Genomic DNA, 21,176 nt, shown 5'->3' with positions numbered 1-21,176 from the left:
TTCTTGTCTCCTGTCTCATGTTCTCGTTTGTATCCAGTGGCAGTGTTGGATTCTTGGGTAAGGGGATCCGCGGGTCTTTCCGCGGGTCTTTCATGCCTACTTGTGATCTCTATCTGTCAAATAAATAAATAAAATCTTTAAAAAAATAAATAAATAAAATAAATAATAAAAACTTAAAAGGTACAATGATAAATTCTATGTAGGAAAGACATAAGACGACGATGGAATAGCAGCTAACCATGGGTTGAGAACTATAGCATTGAGAAGGTCTATGATATTAAACGACTGCCACTGTATCCATTTAGGTCTTCTGAATTGAGGATGACAAGATAGGAGGCGTCATGAAAGAGACTAGGAAACATCTGTGAAGGATAAAGGCCCTGTTGTGAGGAGTCTTGCGTTAGGCAGGAACAGCCAAGCTCTAGTACCCGTTCTGTACTCAGTTGTCAGCTAGATTCAGCCCAGGGTAAATGTAGCCTCAGTGTGAGTAGATTTGAAAATATGGCAGCCAAAATGTGTTAACTATACTCATCACAGAGGGAGATCTGACCAATATATCTTCCTTTTGTTGCACAAGCCTTGCTAAAGTCTGAAGGGAGAGTATACCCAAAAGAGGAAATGGCAAAGGCCCTGAGTGAGGAACAAGGTTGGCACAATCAAGGAAAGGAAAGAATTCATTAAGTTTGAAGTATAATAAGAGTGGTGGAATGGTCCAAGAAGTTGGACTAATAAGTAGAGTCCTAATTATATAGAGTAGAGTAGTTCATGATGAGGGATACATTTTATTTCAAGTGTAATGGAAATCCATCAGCAGGTTTTAACCAGTGAATTATTGTGATCTGATTTAGGCTTTAGAGCCAAACTTCCTGAAACATTAATCTATATTCATAGCATCCATTTCCTCATATCTCATTTTCTCTCAACCCACAGCAAATCTGACTTACATTCACCTCTACTGAAAGTGCTTTCACTAGGTCACCAAAGACTTCTTAATTGCTCAGTTCAATTGCTTCTCTTCAGTTCTCTTCCTGTTGCTCTTTGGGTTGCATCTGCATGTTGACCACTCCTTAAAATTACTGTCATGGTTGCTTTTTACTACTTCTTTATAATTTCCTTTGACTGCTTTTCTTTATCCACTGCCCAGTAGTTCGTTTGTTTTGAGAATGATGTTCTTAATAGTTTCATACTATAGCACTTTTTTTTTTTAAGATTTTTATTTATTTATTTGACAGAGAGAGATCACAAGTAGACAGAGAGGCAGGCAGAGAGAGAGAGAGAGAGGGAAGCAGGCTCCCTGCTGAGCAAAGAGCCCGATGCGGAACTTGATCCCAGGACCCTGAGATCATGACCTGAGCCAAAGGCAGCGGCTTAACCCACTGAGCCACCCAGGCACCCATACTATAGCACTCTTACCTCCTACATAGTGATGACTCCAAAATTGCTCAAAATTTTTTCTGCTAACCCCCTATTCGCAATCTTTAAACCTAGATTTCCACTCGTGTCATGCATTTCCATCATAATAGAAAAGAATATACCAAAACAAAAATAATTATCTTCATCTAAAATACTTATGTAGGGGCACCTGAGTGGCTCAGTGGGTTAAAGCCTCTGCCTTCAGCTAAGGTCATGATCCCAGGGTCCTGGGATTGAACCCCGCATCAATCTCTCTCCTCAGCAGGGAGCCTGCTTCCTCCTCTCTCTCTGCTTGCCTTTCTGCCTACCTGTGATCTATGTCTGTCAAATAAATAAATAAAATCTTTAAAATAAATAAATAAAATAAAATACTTATGTATTCTCTATCCTGGGTAATGGCATCACCAGTCATCTAGTTTGTATAAGTCCTTGGAATAATATTAAACTCCTCATTATTCTCAAAGCATAATTTTTAAAATTTAAATATATGACTATTATGCAAATACAGAATGAATATGTTTTTAAAATCTACCATTTTTGGCAGGGAGAAAGACAGGTAGGGGAAGGGGCAAAAGGAGAGGGAGAGAAAAAATCTTAAGCAGGCTTCGTGCCCAGCACATAGCCCAGCATGGGCCTTGATCTAACATCCTGAGATCATGACCTGAGTCAAAATCAAGACTTGGGCACTTAACTGACTCAGCCACCCAGGCGCTTCTAAGATCTATTTAAATTTGTAATGAGGAGGCCAGCAATATAAGAAAGCTAATTCACAGAAAAAATAGAAAAACTCAGTATACCTAGACAGTAACAAAGGGCACGCTGAAATAAGTTGGCTAAATTACAATGTCATACAAGTTAATGTCCTACAAGTCAAAATAACTATAGATTTTGGAGTTGCATTCTCTACCAGACAAAAAGGTTTTGTATCTCTAGAGGGCAAAATCTATAGGTTAGCATTTTACACAGTTTTAGCTCTAATCAGTAACAACTAACAAACAAAGGTAAACCTCCTAGAGAATTAAATTCTCTTTGTGTGGAACTATTAAGCAATATTCCAGAATAACATATAGCTATCCTTTGGCATTATTTCCAAGTTTTCTATAGTTTTTTGTAAACTTTCATATGGTCCCACATCACCATCATGTAGCACTGGAGCCATATATATATATATTTTTATTTATCAGAGAGAGAGAGGGGGAGAGAGCGAGCACAGGCAGACAGAATGGCAGGCAGAGGCAGAGGGAGAAGCAGGCTCCCTGCTGATCAAGGAGCCCGATGTGGGACTCGATCCCAGGACGCTGGGATCATGACCTGAGCCGAAGGCAGCTGCTTAACCAACTGAGCCATCCAGGCGTCCCTGGAGCCATATTTTAAAGACAAATCTCCCTGATTCTTATGCCTATTTATCCCTATGAAAAATGTGAATGGTAGGCAAATTCATGTATTGCACAGAAAATGAGCAGGAATAAGGTTTGAGAAAAGGCTTCTGGTTTTCAAACTTGGTAAATCACAATAATTAAGAGAGTATGACATTGGAGAAAGGATAGGAAAATGTATCAATAGAGTAGACCTAGTCCTACAATCAGTTGATTAATTATAAAGACACCGGTGCAAGTCAGTGGAAAGAGACCTTCCAATAAATGGTGCTATAGCAACCAAACATCACACAAAAAAGAAGTGGACATGATTCCCATTTCTCACAAACACAAAAATTAACTTGAGTTGGATAATAGATTTCTATATGAAAGAAAAACTTGAAAAATTTTTAAAAGAAAATGTAGTATAATATCTCCAGGACTTTGAGGCAGATAAAATTTCTTTTTTTTTTTTTTTTTTTTTTTTTTTTTTTTTTTTTTTTTAAAGATTTTATTTATTTATTTGACAGAGAGAAATCACAAGTAGTCGGAGAGGCAGGCAGAGAGAGAGAGAGGGAAGCAGGCTCTCCGCTGAGCAGAGAGCCCGATGCGGGACTCGATCCCAGGACCCTGAGATCATGACCTGAGCCGAAGGCAGCGGCTTAACCCACTGAGCCACCCAGGCGCCCCGAGGCAGATAAAATTTCTTAAGCAGGACTTAAAAAGCATTAATCATAAAAATAAAACCTGATAAATTGACATCCTCAAAATTTAAATTTTCTGCTCATCAAAGACACCATTCAAAAAGTAAAACGAGAAGCCATGGAGTGGAAGAAAAAATTTACAATATATATATATATATATATATATATATATATATATATATGATAAAGCATTACAAATCAATTATAAAAAGACTGAAAGGTCAATAAGAACATTGGATAAAAGATTCAAACAAGCAGTTTGCAAAAGTGGGTATCTAAAGGCCAATAAGCATATGAAAAGGTGTTCAACATCATTAGTTATCAGTAAAATACAAGTTAAAATCACAGTGAATATTATCACAAACACACTAAAATGGGTAATGTTAAAATAAATTTTAAAAATTTAAAAGACTAATAATATCAAATTATGAAAAAGGATGTGGACCAACTCTCAAAGATTGCTGACAGGAATGTAAAATAATAGATCCATTTTGTAAGATTGTCTGTCTCTACTAATGTTAAAGCATTCACTTACCTTATGACACAGCAATTTCACTCCTAGGTATATATCCAAGAGTAGTGGTATGTTCTCCCAAAAAAAATTTTCACAAGAATGTTTGTTGCAGCTTTATTCATACTAACCCCATACTGGAAACACCCCCAAATTTCCATTAACATGTAAAAGAACAATTAGAGGTAAACTCATTTAAAGGAATACTACCAGTGATAAAGAAAAACACACAAAGCTAATGGGAACATAACAGTAAGATTCATATTCATGAATGTTGTTTTTAGAGAAATAAGTAAGATAGAAAAGAGTACATGATGAGTATGTTATACATGATTCCATTTATATAAAGCTCAACAACTGGCAGGTCTAATCAATGTTCATAGTTTTCAGAATAGAGGTTACCTCTGGGTAAGCAGGGATGGATAGTGGTAGCTTATATTGAAAAGGACATAAAAGAACTTTAGAGAGTGTTAGAAATGCTCTATATCTTGATCTGCATGGTGGTGTCAAGGGTGTATGGACACCTAAAAATCATCTGTGTACTTAAAATTAATGCACTTTATGCGTCTTATTAAGGTTATCTGTCAAAAATAATAGTTTCTACAAGGCCTTTGATTGCAATTTTTGCAGAGTTAAGGAAAATAGTCTAGCCTATAAAAGGTTAAGGGGTGATAAAGCAGTAGGAATTAACTTCACTTTGAAGAAATTTGTGAAGAGAAACATAAAATTAAGGAATTAATAAAGATATCAACAAGTAAAAGAAGGTTGTTTTTAAAATTCTTTTAGAATAGGGAATGCAGGGCACCTGGGTGGCTCAGTTGGTTGAGCGACTGCCTTCGGCTCAGTCAGGCTCCCAGACTTCCAGGATCGAATCCCACATCGGGCTCCCAGCTCCTTGAGGGAGTCTGCTTCTCCCTCTGACCTTCTCCTCTCTCGTGCTCTCTCTCACTCATTCTCTCTCAAACAAATAAAATCTTTAAAAAAAATTTAGAATAGGGAATGCTTCGTTAGGGGAGAAGAAGCCAGTGGAGAGGTACACATTGAAGATGGGAGTGAGGGAGAAGAGAAAGTTGGTAAGACTAAACATCTTGGAGTAAAAAAAATGGAGAATTGTCTAAATAAAGAAAGGGAAGATAAAGCAAAGAAAGAGAAGGAGGGTGAAAAAACTAAAGGACTGTAAAATAGAAGATAACAGGGATTTTCACAGACCCTTTCTCTGTCTCTTTAGGAAAATATAAAGTAAGGATATCCACTAAAGTTAGGAGCTGAGGGGAAAGGACCACAGGAGGTAGAGTAGAGGGCTTGATGAAGCCAATTAACTATTTCATTTAGCTTTGAAATCTGAGCAACTTACTTTACTTCTTGAGTTTTCTCATCCCTGTGATATAAATTCCACTCACCTCACAGAGTGGCTAGGAAGATTAAATAAGCTAATGTATATAAAGTATTCACATAAGATAATCGATGAATACTAGTTCCCCTTTGAAAAGGACTAGAGTTGCTGAAAATTACCCTTCACAAATAACTTGAAAAATAGAATAATCTGGAGTCAGAATAAAAGACCCCATGGAGAGTAGGGAACCTAGGCACTTCTTTAACATCTGTGGGGGCTAGTGCAAATGAGGCCTCATATACCTTATGTATAAATATTTTAAAGTTATACATCAACCTAATGAGCTATTAAATAAAATATGTTTTGTCCTCCTACTTTGACAAATACAACTTCATAATGACCTGAGTCTAGGTTTGAAATTAGAAGTCTGAGTCTATGGTATCTGCATGGCTCAGTGGGTTAAGCCTCTGCCTTTGGCTTAGTTCATGATTTCAGGGTTCTGGGATCGAGCCCCATGCTGGGCTCTCTGTCAGCAGGGAACCTGCTTCCTCTCTCTCTCTCTGCCTGCCTCTCTGTCTACTTGTGATCTCTGTCAAATAAATAAATAAAATCTTAAAAAAAAAAAAGAAGAGGAAGGCTGATTCTTTGGTTTTACAAACTGATTCCTGGTAATGTGGGAAGAGCCAGACCAAGTCAGCCTTTTCTTTCTTCTTGCAGTTCTGTCCTACACTGGGAGGAGCCTCCAGTGTATATGGGTGGATACTCCAGCCTGAAAATCCAAAATCCGTTCTCACCTTTGACAAATAGCAGCCAATTTGGCCACCATTATACTTGGGCTGTGCTCTCCAATGGCATTGGCCTTGCTTTCAGTTCAAAATACTTTTTATGTATGTACTTTTTATTTATGTCAAAGAGGCATATTTTGAGGTAGAATATTTTGCTACCCTTCAGGTGGCTGTATCTCCTGAGGTGCCTGGGACTCTTCACCACATGTGGAATACAGCACAGAAGGGCCAGAATGGGCTCCAAAGCATGGGGCTCTCAAGGCTTCTTGTGCCCAGAACTAAGGACCTTATAGTGAGGCACGTTTATGTCTAAGATTATGCACACTTTTTGCTTTCAGCAGTGAATACAGGTAGACTGCAATACTGTTGACTGGAAAGAGCACAATATTCAAGATAAAAATATGCTGAAAAATATAATGAAAGTGAAGTAGAATCTACAAGTCCTCATTAAGAAGCTGCTTCCCACTTAAAAAATAAACCATCTAGCTTTTGAATTATTTTGATGGATTGAAATTTTTCCTATGAAGCTTTAGATAAAACTGAAAATGACTTATTAATCTCAGATCTATTCCCCAAATCAAAATATTTAGTAACCAGCTGTGGTCTTTTAACCCCTTTTGTGAGCTTTGGTTAAACATGAAATTTCATAACCTCTTTTATCTGACTTTACATTTCTTAAAACCAAACAAGTTGTATTTAGATATTCACATTTATAGATTTATAGGATGTCTTTGATGTCCAAATGGTGGTCTTATCACAACAGTAAAAAACAAAGGATTTTGTATTTTTTGATGAATTCTCATTAGTAATGAGGCACTAAACATCCTCCTGAATGCGATATAGAGGTAGAAATTAACAGGGTTATTTTTAGCTACCATCTACATACTATAGGCAGACACCATCAAGAGCAAGAGGGAAATAATGGTTCTTTTAGTTTAATAAATCATAATGTTCCTGAAAAAATTCTCATTCCTCCCAAAATTGGGGCATCTAATTATATAACGTGATTACTGTGGCAACAGCTTAGATATGAAAAGAAAGAGAGGGGGAAAAAGAGAAAGAGAGAGAGGAGGGGAGGAGGGAGACCAGGAGGGAGGGAGAATAAATTAGGCTATTAAACAAAAAGAGAAAAAGTATTTTGACTAAAGAGCAAAATGTGGGAACTGCTGACTAGAAGAGAAAGGAAACACTAAAAAATTTATATTTGGGGCTTAAGCCAGTCAATAGCTGATCATTAAAGTAAAGGTAAATTTTGTAAATGTAGATATAAGAAACTAAGAATCAAGACAGTAGCTTTCATAGGATAGGGTGAGGAAATATATGCTTATTCCTAAATTACATAATAAACTGCAAGTGAAAATTTGATAGACTATAAAATACTATGTACAATAAGAAAGTTAAAGATTACTTAGGTTGTATATTATATTATATATTGTAATATTAATGTATTATATGTTATAATAACATATAGTGCATAATATATTTCTGTATTACAACAATGTAAAAATACAGTTAACCCTTGAATAACACAGGTTTGAACTGTGGGGGCGCACTTATATGTGTGTTTTTAAAAAATAAATAACATAAATATACTTTCTCTTACTAAAGGCTTTTTAATAACATTTTCTTTTCTCTAGCTTACTTTATTGTAAAAATCGAGTATATAATACATATAACATATAAAAGATGTGTTAATAGACTGTTTATGTTAGTAAGGCTCTTGTTAACAGAAGGCCAACTTAACTATTACTAGTTAAGATTTGCAGGATTCAAAAGCTCTATGTTGACTTTCAACTGCACAGCCAGGGGAAGGATGGCAGTGCCCCTAACTCCCATGTTGTTCAAGCATCAACTGTATACGAGAAGACAGCTCACATAAAAAGATGTACACATAGTTTGTAAACATATTGATGAGGGAGCAGGAGGCTGGCTGAGGACAAAGCAAAAGCTGGCACCTAGCACCCCCTCTTCACCCTTTCCCCTCCATAAGTGTAGCATCCCTCAGGCAGCCCTGACTGCCATGAACAATAAGCAAATAGTTAACTTGCAGAGCTCACAATCCTGCTAGACAGGAGTCTCCCTTGGCTTACAAATGTCCTAAATCTCACTAACAAAGACGATTGATAGCAGGATTGTGACACCCCACCAAAAAGTCTCCCAACTATCTTAAATGTTAATGGCTGGTCTAAAGACAACATTGATCCAGCAGCAAGGGCAAGGCCTCCGGCAGGCCTGGAATATCCTGGCACCTTGTAGGCCCTCTTTAGCATATGAAAACTCCACTGAAACCACCCTTCCCCTCACCTTCCCCCAACAGCAGGGTACATAACCTGCCATCCCTCACAACCCGGGGCAGCAGCTCTTCCTGCCCACGGGTCCTGTCCCCGTGCACCAAAGATGTCTCGAGAATTCTTTCTTGGTCATCGGCTCCGGACCTCAGCCCACCAAACCTCACCTAGGTTCTAGAACTTCATCAATATGACTTTGAAATGCCAATTGAATATTACCCCCACCTTAAAAGACCACCAGAGACGTGAGTCAAAGCCAAGTAAGTCAAAGCCGATCAGCAAGGGTCGCTTATTGCAGGTTCAAACCTGGACCTCTGCGCAGCTCGTTGCGGATAACGCCCGAGAGGTCCAGAGCTGGGTTGGTGCAGGGTTTTTATAGACAGGTACAAACAAGTTTCAGGTGGGGCTGAGCTGATTGATTGACAGTTTGAACAGGCATACTTGGCGTCAGTGAATTGGGTCAGGGGACCCCGCGTGAAAGCAGACAAAGCAATCTTACAGAAGCAGAACTGGCTGGTTAGCCCACGCATGCGGAAAAAAGCACTGTCAGGATATTGAAGGCCTGGTTACTTATCAAGTAAAGACAATTGGGAGTCTCCTGGTGGAATGTTACATTCCTGCTATCAAGCATCCTTGTTAATGAGATTTAGGTTTAAAAGAAATTTAACTTTATTTACTTTTCCTTCTACCTCTGCCTCCTTCCGTTTTTCATGGAGGGGAGGGTGACATTAGGGCTTGAGGAACTGAGTTCTGTGTCCCTGGAAATTGGGCTATTGATAAGGTAACTTCTTTGTTTGTAAATCTCAAGGACACTTGCAAACCAAGGGAGACTCCTGTCTTGCAGGATTGTGATCTCAGCAAGTTAACCATTTATCATTTTCCTTCAACTTGTTCAGCTTCTTTAAAAAATAAGGAAAATGTTAAAATGAACTGTAGTGAGATACCAGTCTTGCTGGATTTGCAAAGATCAGAGTTTGGAATTACAAACTTACTATGGAGAATTAGCAGGAAGTCTTCCTTAAATGTTCTTTCTAGTTAGGTCATTTAGGGCAAGGCTTGGAGATCAAACATATCAAAATTTAAAATACGCTTTGAACCACTTTGAATATACTTCCTAGAAATTATTCTGTAGATATATTTGTACATAACGTATGTGCAAAGCTATTCATTACAGCTTATGAAAGAAAAAGATTGGTTCACATGGAATCTGTGAAGAGTAAAATTTGAGCTTTTTAACCCTGAATCATAGCTGGCCCACAGTAGAGCTGCTTTTGTGAACTGAGTGTTCATGCAAATTGATTGTGTGTTCTAGGGTTAATGCTGTCACCACCTTAGTGGCAAACAATAGAGCTCAGCGGGTAGTAATTGCACATGATGTGGATCCCATTGAATTAGTTGTCTTCCTTCCTGCTCTGTATTGTAAGACAGGGATTCCTTATGCCATTATCAACAGGAAGGCCAGCCTGGGGCATCTAGTCCACAACTAGGCCTGCACCACTATCACATTCAGACAGTTTAACCCAACAGACAAAAGAGCTCTGGCTAAGGTGGCCAAAGCTTTCAGAACCAATTCCAGTGACAGATATGACGAGATTCATTGTCACGAGGGAGGCAACATCCTGAGTCCAAGGTTGGTGGTTTGCATTTCCAAGTTGAAGGAGGAAAAGGCTAAAGAACAGGCCACCAAACTGGGCTAAGTGTGTGCTGTTGAATTTTCTGTACATAAAAGTAATAAAAAGATCTCTTTAAAAAAAAGAAAGAAAAGAAAAAGTTTGGGAAAATATTAACTGTCCATGAACAGAAGACAGGTAAAATATACTGATTTACATCCATAGCATGGAATTATTATAAACCTGTTAAAAAGAATAAGACACATCTATAGATACTAATATGTAATATTTTTGGAATATTTCATTAAGTATGATAAAAAAAAAGTTCAGACCGGTATAGATAACATACTATTATTAAAATAATAATAATAATGAGAGATTATAGCCACTTCACAATGTTGATCCTCTTCAGCCAAAAGCTACCAGAAATACCTGTAGTTGAACAAGTTGAGTTCTTTTATTTTTTTTTATTTTATTTATTTATTTATTTTTTAAAGCTTTTATTTACTTATTTGACACACAGAGAGAGAGATCCCAAGTAGGCAGAGAGGCAGGCAGAGAGAGAGGGGGAAGCAGGCTCCCTGCTGAGCAGAGAGCCCGATGTGGGGCTCCATCCCAGGACCCTGGAATCATGACCTGAGCCGAAGGCAGAGGCTTTAACCCACTGAGCCACCCAGGTGCCCCAAGTTGAGTTCTTTTATTTTGGGTTGTTTTTTTCCCTCCTTCATACATCATAAGGGAACTCTCTTAGAGAGTGTGAGAAAGGACTTCACTTTGGTTGTGTGATTTTGAGGGTTCCAAGGAAGTGGGGGCAACTATATGATTGGGAATCTTAACAAATTTTGCCTATGGGGAGGGCAGCCTATTGGAAGATAAAGCTATAATTACATGAAGTCTAGGTTATCCACTTGGTCTTTGCTGATATGGGTGGGGGTGGGGTCATAGTTTCTTCTAAGGTAAATAGGTTATTTTCTAAAAGTTTTCTGTCCTACTAGGCTTCCCTTTTCCTGGTGCTTTGGCTCAAGGAAGCAGCTTTTGTTGGGACTTTTTCTATAGGTGCCCATTGGTAATTCCAGGCCTGCTGGCTTCTCCAGCACCCATTCTGGTATATGTTCAGCAAAAAGAAAACCCAGAGAACTCATCACCATGTTGTTTATTGGAGCCTGATGTCCTTAGCTATAAATTGGAAAAGTATATCCATCTACTCCATCTTCCTGAAAGTGGAAATCCCCTGGATATATTTTTGCACTGTTGCAATTTTTTTTGTCATAAGCAGGCATCATCCGTTCAAAGAAATAAATACATACAGAGACACATACGTTGCTCTTTCAGAACTGGTAACTGCAAAATCCCTATGACGAAAATAAAGGAGAACAAAGGAATAGAGGATAGCTGAAGTAAGTAAAGCTGCTTGGTTAGGGTGGTCAGGAAAAACCTGACATGAGCTAGAATCAGAAGCCGGTCTTGTGAAGAACTCAAGGAGAGAAGAGGAAGAGTAAATGCAGAAGACCTGAAATAGGAATGAGCTTGACATAATCCAGGAACAGAGAGAATTCTATAATCAGTGGAAACTTGGGACTATCATCTTACTTATTGTCATAGTGAAAAGAATTAGCCGACATTCATAATGGAAGTATGCCTACTCATCAGCTGAAACTGTAGGTTCAATACAGATTCAAGAGTTTAACAAAAATCCATGAAAGAATTCTGCAAGAACTAATATGTTATGTGGAATTTACAATAAGGAATATTGTCTACATTATTATTTATAAGTCTGTGCAATATATCCTTTATATTGGTAAAATTTATTCTAAAATGTATGTATGTATAAATATGTGTATGGGTATATAGAGCCTCAAAGAAGAGTAAAATCTAGGAATAAATTTAAGAGTCATCAGTTTTGGGGTGCCTGGATGGCTCAGAGGGTTAAAGCCTCTGCCTTTCGCTTGGGTCATGATCCCAGTGGGATAGAGCTCCAAGTCAGGCTCTCTGCTCAGCAGGGGGCCTGCTTCCTCCTCTCTCTCTGACTGCTTCTCTGCCTACTTATGATGATCTCTGTCTGTCAAATAAATAAAATCTTAAAAAAAAAAAAAGAGTCATCAGTTTTTAGATGGCAGTCAAAGCCATTTAACCAGATACAATCAGCTAGAAACAGTGTGTGCGTGTAAACAAAAATAAGTTCAAGACCAAATCCTGGGCATGTGAAATGGTATTGCCAATGTGGTAGAAGGGAAACCAGGAGAAAATGCTGTGTTGGAAACCAGGTAGGAGGAAGGGGTCAACCTAGTTGGACTTAGCAAAATTAATAACTTCAACAAGAGCACATTTAATAAGTTGTTGATGTCAAGAGCCAGATTGGATTAATTTAAATAGTCAGATAGCATTTCTATTGCCAATCAAGATTTATGCAAAATGCACTTTGAGTTTTTCTTCTAATTATGAGAACTTTAAAGTAGAAAATTCCTTAAACTCCCAGGTTTACCTGGTAATTGGAGAAGATTTCTTCCTTTAACTTGACTCTATTTTGAGTTCAACCCTAACTGCTTACCCTTCTCCACAGTTATTATTTGTAGCAAAGTTTGCAAATTTATGGCCTTATGACCAGATTTTGCCCATAGATGTATTTTGTTCAGCTGTTTAATGTTGGCTCACACAGGTTTTCTACTTGAAAAGAATTCCTATCTTTTAGGAATACATATTTCGGTTCTATCCTGCTTATCCTTCCCTTCCCTCATCACCCTTAAGAATCTTTCCACAAGACCATTCTGTTTTCTACACACTACTTACAAAACTGTATAATCATTGAATTATTTACAAAGAAGATGATGTCATGTCGATAGATTAAAATAATCCACTGTTTGTGCAGTGGTGGGAGGGCAGAGATTTGGTGGGGTGTGGATGAAACAAAATTGGGTATATGTTGAAAATTATTGAGGATGAATGAGTACCCAGTATTCTTTATTTGTATATGAATGAAATTTTCTAGAATATCAATATTTTTTTTAAATGAGGGGAAAACTAGGATAGTTCTTATCCTCAAAGAACTTAACACACAACTTGAGAGGGCACTCTATTCAAAGAGTTAGAACTCAGAAAGTGAGGAGAGAAGAGTGGGTGTTGGTAGAGGGCAGATGGCACACAGATGTTTAAATAAAGTTATACCATGTCAATGGAGGAAGCTGAATTGCAGTGTGGTTCAAGCAGAGCAGGAACAAACAAGCATGGAGGGCTTTGTGCCTATATCTGTGTGCTATCTCTTATAGGTGTTTTCTCATTTGCTATTCATACATTCTGTGAGGTGAGTAGGCAAAAAACTCGTTCTGGAACAAGTTAAGTTCCTTGTTTTGGGTCACAAAACTGGTAATAGGAACCTTTTGGGAGAGTAATGTCACTGAAAAAGCCAGCCCACAGTGGCCTGAGAAAGAGATGACCAGAGACCAGAGACCTCCTACCAGCTAAATAAGACCTACAGGAGGTATACTTAAATGTTTCATTTTGTTACTAACATTTGAAAACCGTGAATGATAAACAAAAACTTTTGATTTCTGGCTTCCTTAAAGAAGCCAACATTTAGCATCACAGATGCTGCACTCCCTTCACAACAAAGTCATTGCTGCCCTCTTTCTGTGGGACTTGAGCTCTCATTTTTGCCAGAGTCCTCTTCACTCAGTATTTTATTGCAAATGCTCTGTTTCATTTTGTGAATTATGGCCTATATAAGTATTTGAGTTCATTTATATACTAATTATATCAACCTGGAGTGTTATGACACACTAGTGTGGGTCTGATCAGTGAGAGAGAAAAGCAGAGAGTCATAGAACTCCATGTGATTTGTCCACCACATGTTGAGAACTACGGTTCAAACCACTTCTCTGGTTTAATTAATTCTATATTCTATGCCTATTGTAATGTCTCATGCAGAGTTTTCTTGTGCTGTAAGTGCTAAGTGCCATATGAATGAGTGGTGTGATAATAAATGCTCAGGAATTCAGAGGCACAATTATTTTTGCAGTCATTAAGACAAAGGATCTTTTAAAAGTTGGGTCAAAATTTTGTAAGAGAAGAAAAATCATTCCAGATCGGAAAAACAAAAAAGGAAAAAGGCATGAACTGAGGAAAGTACAAAATATGTGCAAGGAGTAGGAAAGCAGAATAGTATATGAAGCTCCTTCATCTAAAAAACTCTAACTCAGGATTAGATAGAATCACAGAAATGGTAAAACTAGAAAGGAACTTACAAATCAAGTTACTTGAAACCCTTCTTCTCATTGACAACAAGCAAGGTTTTGAGAAGTTGGGTGATTTGCTAAAAGGCACATAGCTAATTAGTAAAGGAATTGAGCTTAGATCTTCTGATTTCTAATGCTCTTCCTTGATGTTTCCCTTTAGTATGGGTTATTAACATTATAGGAAAGGAGAGAAAAGTAAGAGTTGCTGCTGAGTTCTGGATATAGTATTTTTTTTAAAGATTTTATTTATTTATTTGACAGACAGAGATCACAAGTAGGCAGAGAGGCAGGCAGAGAGAGAGGAGGAAGCAGGCTCCCCGCTGAGCAGAGAGCCCGACGCGGGGCTCGATCCCAAGACCCTGGGATCATGACCTGAGCTGAAGGCAGAGGCTTTAACCCACTGAGCCACCCAGGCGCCCCTGTATATAGTATTTTTAATGACCTCAAATGGCAGTCACCCTTTTCCTTTCGTCACTCACACTTCAAATTCTCAACCAGAAATTAAACCCATGAAAGTGCTCAGGGAACCTGACAAGTAGAGCAGAGAGTAAAGAGTAGTTGATCTAAGGGCACCCAGCTGGCTCAGTGGGTGGAGCTGATGACTCTTGGTCTCAGATTGTAAGGTTGAGACTCACACTGAGTGTAGAGATTATTACTTAAAACTAAAGTATTTTTAAGCTTCATTTATTTATTTTAGAAAGAAACAGTGCAACTGGGGCAGGGGATGTTATAGAGGGAGAGGGGAGACTCCTCACTGAGAGCTTGATCCCACCACCCTGAGATCATGACCTAAGCTGAGTCAGACACTTAACAGACTGAGCCACCCAGGTGCCCCAAATCTTTTTTTTTTTTTTTTTAAGATGTATTTGTTTGAGAGAAAGAAAAAGAGCTAGCAGGGGGAAGGGCAGAGGGAGAGAATTTCAAGCAGACTCCCTGCTAAGCACAGAGTCTGACTTGGGGCTCAGTCCCAAAACCCTGAGATCTTGACCTGAACTAAATGTTGGGTGCTCAACAGACTGAGCCATCCAGGTACCCACACAATAAAATCTTAAAAAAAAAAAGTTTATCTATCATACTACTTTCTGCCCTTATGTCATTACGTTTGCCCTCATTCAAGGGTGATCGGCCCAACTTCTAAATTATACACGACTACCATGCTTAGTAAAGGGAGAAGAAACATGTTCCGGCAGGCAAGTCTCAGGCTCAGCCTTTACAGTAATAAGGATTGGAATCTGAAAATAATAGTCTCAATGTTGTGTTAAAGAACTTGACAGACTACCTCTGGCTCTAGGTGATTTCTGGAGGGCACTGAGGGAGTATGTGCTTAGCATTAGCAGCATCTTCTATAGTGAGATAATGTGTTTGTCATAGGAGCAAAAGACAAGTCTTCCCAATTAAAAAGAGGAAACAGTATCACCAAGGAGATGAGATGAGTAGAATCAAACCAGAAACCTAGAGTCATCTTTTGCATTACTTCTTCCTCCCTTCCCCCAACTTACTGTACCCAAAAGGAAATCGGGTGTCTTCTTTTCATCTTTCCCTCTCAGTAGATGTAAAGATAGATTGCATACTTATCAAAGATAGCCAAGGAATTCGGAGGGTGATCATACAGTTTGGCTCGTGTGTGCCCACATCACACTCTTCCTGTGCACAGTTTTCTTATTAGGTGACAAAATCAAATCTTACTCAAAACTTTGAATCTATTGTTATTTTCCATACAACCACAGCAGGATCTGTCGTAACCTGAATGAGGGTGCTTTAGGATGAGAATGAATATGCATAGTAATATATCTTCCTTCCCTTTCTCATCAATTTAATTACTTTAACAATCTTTTCCTTCTCTCTTCTCTAACCCAGCAACACTACCTGAAAGCAGGCATTTCACATTTCTTGCTTGAATTATCTTGGCAGTCTCCTAACTGGCCTTCTTGCCAGTCTTACTTTCTTGTTTCACCCCGACTCCCACTCAGCCCATTCAGTATGTACTCTCAGAATGCTTTTTCTTTTCTTTTTTTTTTTTAAAGATTTTATTTATTTATTTGTCAGAGAGAGAGGGAGAGAGAGCGAGTACAGGCAGACAGAATGGCAGGCAGAGGCAGAGGGAGAAGCAGGCTCCCTGCTGAGCAAGGAGCCCGATGTGGGACTCCATCCGAGGACGCTGGGATCATGACCTGAGCCGAAGGCAGCTGCTTAACCAACTGAGCCACCCAGGCGTCCCGTCAGAATGCTTTTTCTAAAACCCAACTCTGATGTAATCATCCCTTAATACACTACTTCAAATACTTCCATGATTCACCATTTATTTCTGGGTAAAGTTAAAAAGAGTCTTCATGATCTAGCCAGCCATGTTTACTTCTCCATTCCCATAACCCTTGTGCCTTACTCCCAACTTCTAAATTCCAGATGTAAGAAACCTTCTTTGGTGCCTCATATATACCACACTTTCTCACTGTTCAGTGCCATTTTCTGTGCTCTTCCCTACCTTTCATTATCTGGAAAACTACTAGTTTTCATTCAGGAATTCAAGGATACTTACCTTTCACTATTGGTTTGCATCAGTGATCAAATAACATATCTGTATATCTCTTAAAATTTATCACTTGTGGGTGGTCTGGGTGGCTCAGTCACTTAAGCATCCAGTTCTTGGTATCAACTCAGTTCATGATCTCAGGGTGGTAGGATTGAGCCCCACCTCAGGCTCTGCACTCAGCATACCCCCACCTCTGCTCCAACCCTCGCTCACACTCTCTCTTGCTCTTTCTCAAATAAATAATAAAATCTTAAAAACAAAACAAAACTTACTACTTGCAGGGTGCCTGGGTGGCTCAGTTGATTACACATCCAACTCTTGATTTCTGCTCAGTCATTATCTCAGGATCATGAGATGGATCTTTGCATTGAGCCCCATGTCAGAGTCTGAGCCGGGTGTGGAACTTGTTTAAGATTCTCTCTCTCCCTATGCCCCTCCCCCACCAAGGCACACATACTCTCTCTCTCAAAAAAAAAAAAAAAAAAAAAAAAAACCAAAAAAACAAAAAACACACACACACACAAAAAAACCCAAAAAACTTACCACTTGCATTATAAATGTCAATTTACTTTCTGTCTTACAGAATAGACTAGTATTCTTCATACTCAGATCCTGACCATTTGCATTCTTATCAAGTACTCAAGATAATTTATGTTCCCTCTGAACTCTAAGAATCATTTTACTATATTAAGAGCTTCCTAAGGGGAAAAATTTTTTTTCTCTATAATTCTAGTGCCCAACATAGTACCTAGCATGCAGGTGGTATTCAATAAGTAACTCTTTTTTTTTTTTTAAGATTTTATTTATTATCTGCCAGAGAGAGTGGCAGGCAGTGGGAGAAGCAGGCTCCCCTGCTGAGCAAGGAGCCTAACACAAGATCTGAGCTGAACCAGACACTTAACCAGCTTAGCCATCCAGGCATCCCTTAATAAGTAACTCTTGAATTAATTAATTAATACACATGTTTATGTTTTGTCTACTCCTTCACAGAGACTTTATCAGGTTGCCACCTTGGCTAATAAGACTCATTGAAAAATTGTTCCCTGTGCCAGTGGTATTGGAAATTGGAAATCTTGGTGATCTGCCAGTCCTCCAGCCAAGTGACTATTAAATCTGACCTGTTGGTCTATTTTTTTTCACCCTTTATGGCCTTTAAGCTTTTTCCATGAAAAGTATTTAGTCTTACTGATTTTGTTAAAGAAGTCTAGAAGAATGGTTCTCAAACTTAAATATACCAGAAAGACCTGGAGATCTTGTTAAAAATAGAGATGACTGAAGCCCAACTGCATAGATTCTAATTTAGTATGTGAGAGAAGAAAGGCAAAGGTCTCTATTTTTAATAAGATCTTGGAGAAAAAATGATCCCCTATAAGAAATAAATCTACATATTCTGTAGAAAAAAAGGTTGACATTTCTACAAATTGGTAGACACTTATGTTTTATTTCCTTTAAAGAAAGCCTGTGGTCTATTTTGAAAGAATTTACCAGCACACTTTACAAATAGCTCTTGAAGTTTAGCATTGCTGTATTTTGACTTCATTGGCTTGTCTAGTAACTTACTGTACCCAAAAGGAAATCGGGTGTCTTCTTTTCATCTTTCCCTCTCAGTAGATGTAAAGATAGATTGCATACTTATCAAAGATAGCCAAGGAATTCGGAGGGTGATCATACAGTTTGGCTCGTGTGTGCCCACATCACACTCTTCCTGTGCACAGTTTTCTTATTAGGTGACAAAATCAAATCTTACTCAAAACTTTGAATCTATTGTTATTTTCCATACAACCACAGCAGGATCTGTCGTAACCTGAATGAGGGTGCTTTAGGATGAGAATGAATATGCATAGTAATACATCTTCCTTCTCCTTACCTCTCACACACTGCCCAGGAGTGGCATGGTGATCATAGCCATGGAACCATTTTCAGAATAAAAGATTTATCATTTTATACAAGGGTCATAAGCTGAATCAATCTGTCCCTCTGTCTAGCTTATTGTCTCCCCTCTGGACTCTTCTATCTACCCTAGATGGTGCCAGGAAAAGACATCTTATTTGTCCCAGGCTGGGATGGATTTTGTCATGTCACTCTCTTGATCAATAATGAGAAAGGAGCTCTACTCTGCTAAATCCAGCATGAGCCATTATGGATGCCAGAATGTAAAAACACTTTAAAAGTGGAGTCAGAATACTCAGAATCTTTTTAACGTTGTTTTTGATGATACCTGGGTACATAATGATCTGAAAATCCAAGGGGAACCTGGGAGAATTCCTATCACAGCCAGATGGACTCAAAATATCTTTCTGAACTACAGTCTCTCATGCTATTACTAGAAATGAAATAGTTCTAAAATACAGAAGAGCAATTCCATTTTACAGACTACAAAAATATACCAATACAGAAAACAGATGATAAAATCTGTGGGTTTTCTGTTTATCTGTACTGTAAGTAAAATTCTGATGGATTTATAAGTATAATTTTTATAAATTTAGATGTCAAAGTTTTTTGGATTGGAGAGTTTTATAGAAATACCTTTCTTATTTTATAATCAAAGTCAATGATAAAATAATATTTAATTTAATAGAATAGCTTTTCCAACCTAGTTTTGCTGTAAAGGAACTATTTAATAAAAGCAAAGGTTTTGGTATAAGACCCTAGCTGTAGACCACGTGCAGTATATACCCATTTATTTTATATTGTACTTTTAAAAAATTAGATATGAAATACTAATTTGACCGCTTGCTTTTATGATTTGATTTAGGCTGTTTAACAATTTCTTCAGGGAAACATATTCTTTTATATATATTTTCTCCATTTATGGCAACATCTTTGCCTGTCCTAATTCATATCCTACTGAGATTATTAAGTAGGGAATATAACCTGAAAAGAACAAAAAGAGTTGCCAACCCTGAAACCTTGATTTGAAAAATGTATTAATAATTGCTTTCTAAAAATGAATGCTTTTTTATCTTGTGCCACATTTAAAAAAGTGTTAATAGAAACCTTAGGAGAAAAATTTTTACTGAATTTCTTCAATTATACCACTAGATGGCAATATCTTCGTTTCCTTGTGATTGCCCTACACTAACGGTTCTTGAAGCAAACTACTAGTATGTTTTAAAGCTCTGACCTCAGCTACCAAACTTCTGTTCCTAAATTTTAAAGAAAGAAAACTGCAGAGGTGAAAACCCCAGGCCAGTTAAAGAGTACTTTCGTGTGTTTGAGTTGTAGTAAATTAACATCCTTCCCTAATAACCACAGAAGTCCCTGAGTCCCTTGGTTGAAAAGGATAGGCTTCGCTTTGGAGCACACCTACTTTCAAGATTCTAGACTTGTAAGGAGACCAAGTACAGAAAGACACCGCTGAACCAGCGCTCTTGAATCTACCTTCATTACTTTCAACTACTTTTTTTTTTCTGAACTAGTTTTACCATCCAAAATCTTTTTCCTCTTTGTGGATTAAAAAACACAGAAAAGGGTGAAAGGAAGGGTGTGAGGGCAGATAAACCTTCTGGGAGATTCCTTTACGACAGATAATTTTACAGATTGCATGCAAAAACTATAGTCATTATAGTCAAAATAACTTTTTTTTTTTTTTAACTTCATAGGACAACTTTTATTTTTAACTCGTTCCCACTATTCTGGTTCATATTTTTTTATACAGATAATTTTTTAACCTATTTACCATCACAGTGAGATGTCCAGTACATCAAATTCCATAATAATCTTCTAACCTGAACTTTTTGATACATATACCTGTGTTTTTCTTTTTTTTTTTTTTATAAATTTTTTATTTTTTGTTTTTTATAAACATATAATATATTTTTATCCCCCGGGGTACAGGTCTGTGAATCGCCAGGTTTACACACTTTACAGCAAAATAACCTTTTTACCTCAAAATTATTACCACTAATTTTTGTGTAATTTAAGTTTACATATTTAGTAATCTGTGTGTCTTTTTTATTTGGAACTATTGAAATATAATAAAAATGTCAGGTATTTAACTGCTAAGGTATAATATTCAAAAAGAAACAGACACTTTTTACTCCATTTAAATATAAGATCAACACATGTGAAAGATTTTTTAAAAGATTTATTTATTTTAGGGGCACCTGGCTGGTTCAGTGGGTTAAAGCCTCTGCCTTTGGCCTGGGTCATGAGCCCAAGGCCCTGGGACTGAGCCCCAAATTGGGCTCTCTGCTTGGCCGGGAGCCTGCTTCCTCCTGTCTCTCTGCTTGCTTCTCTGCCTACTTGTGATCTCCGTCTGTCAAATAAATAAATAAAATCTTTGAAAAAAATAAAAAAATTTAAAAAATAAAGATTTATTTATTTTAGAGAAAGAAAGAAACTGGTTAATAAGCTATGGAGCAATAAAATTTAATATTTGTGGTAATCTTTTCTACAGGAAGAAATAAATTTTATAT

At 37.7% G+C, this 21,176-nt stretch overlaps 1 long non-coding RNA gene and 1 other non-coding gene across 2 annotated transcripts in view; both read left to right on the top strand.

Moving 5' to 3' along the window:
* The window catches only part of LOC123390437, a 65,201-nt gene that overhangs the window by 10,148 nt on the left and 33,877 nt on the right, over positions 1-21,176 (top strand). The window lies entirely within an intron of this gene.
* LOC123390477 lies at positions 9,567-9,637 on the top strand. Its single transcript, XR_006605063.1, has one exon. It is a non-coding gene; the product is annotated as a small nucleolar RNA SNORD36 (small nucleolar RNA).

The sequence above is a fragment of the Mustela putorius genome, unplaced genomic scaffold (assembly GCF_011764305.1).
Source record: "Mustela putorius furo isolate JIRA1106 unplaced genomic scaffold, ASM1176430v1.1 tig00537350_pilon_pilon_pilon, whole genome shotgun sequence".
Taxonomy (NCBI): Eukaryota; Metazoa; Chordata; class Mammalia; order Carnivora; family Mustelidae; genus Mustela; species Mustela putorius.
This window is presented reverse-complemented; position numbering and strand designations above follow the sequence as displayed.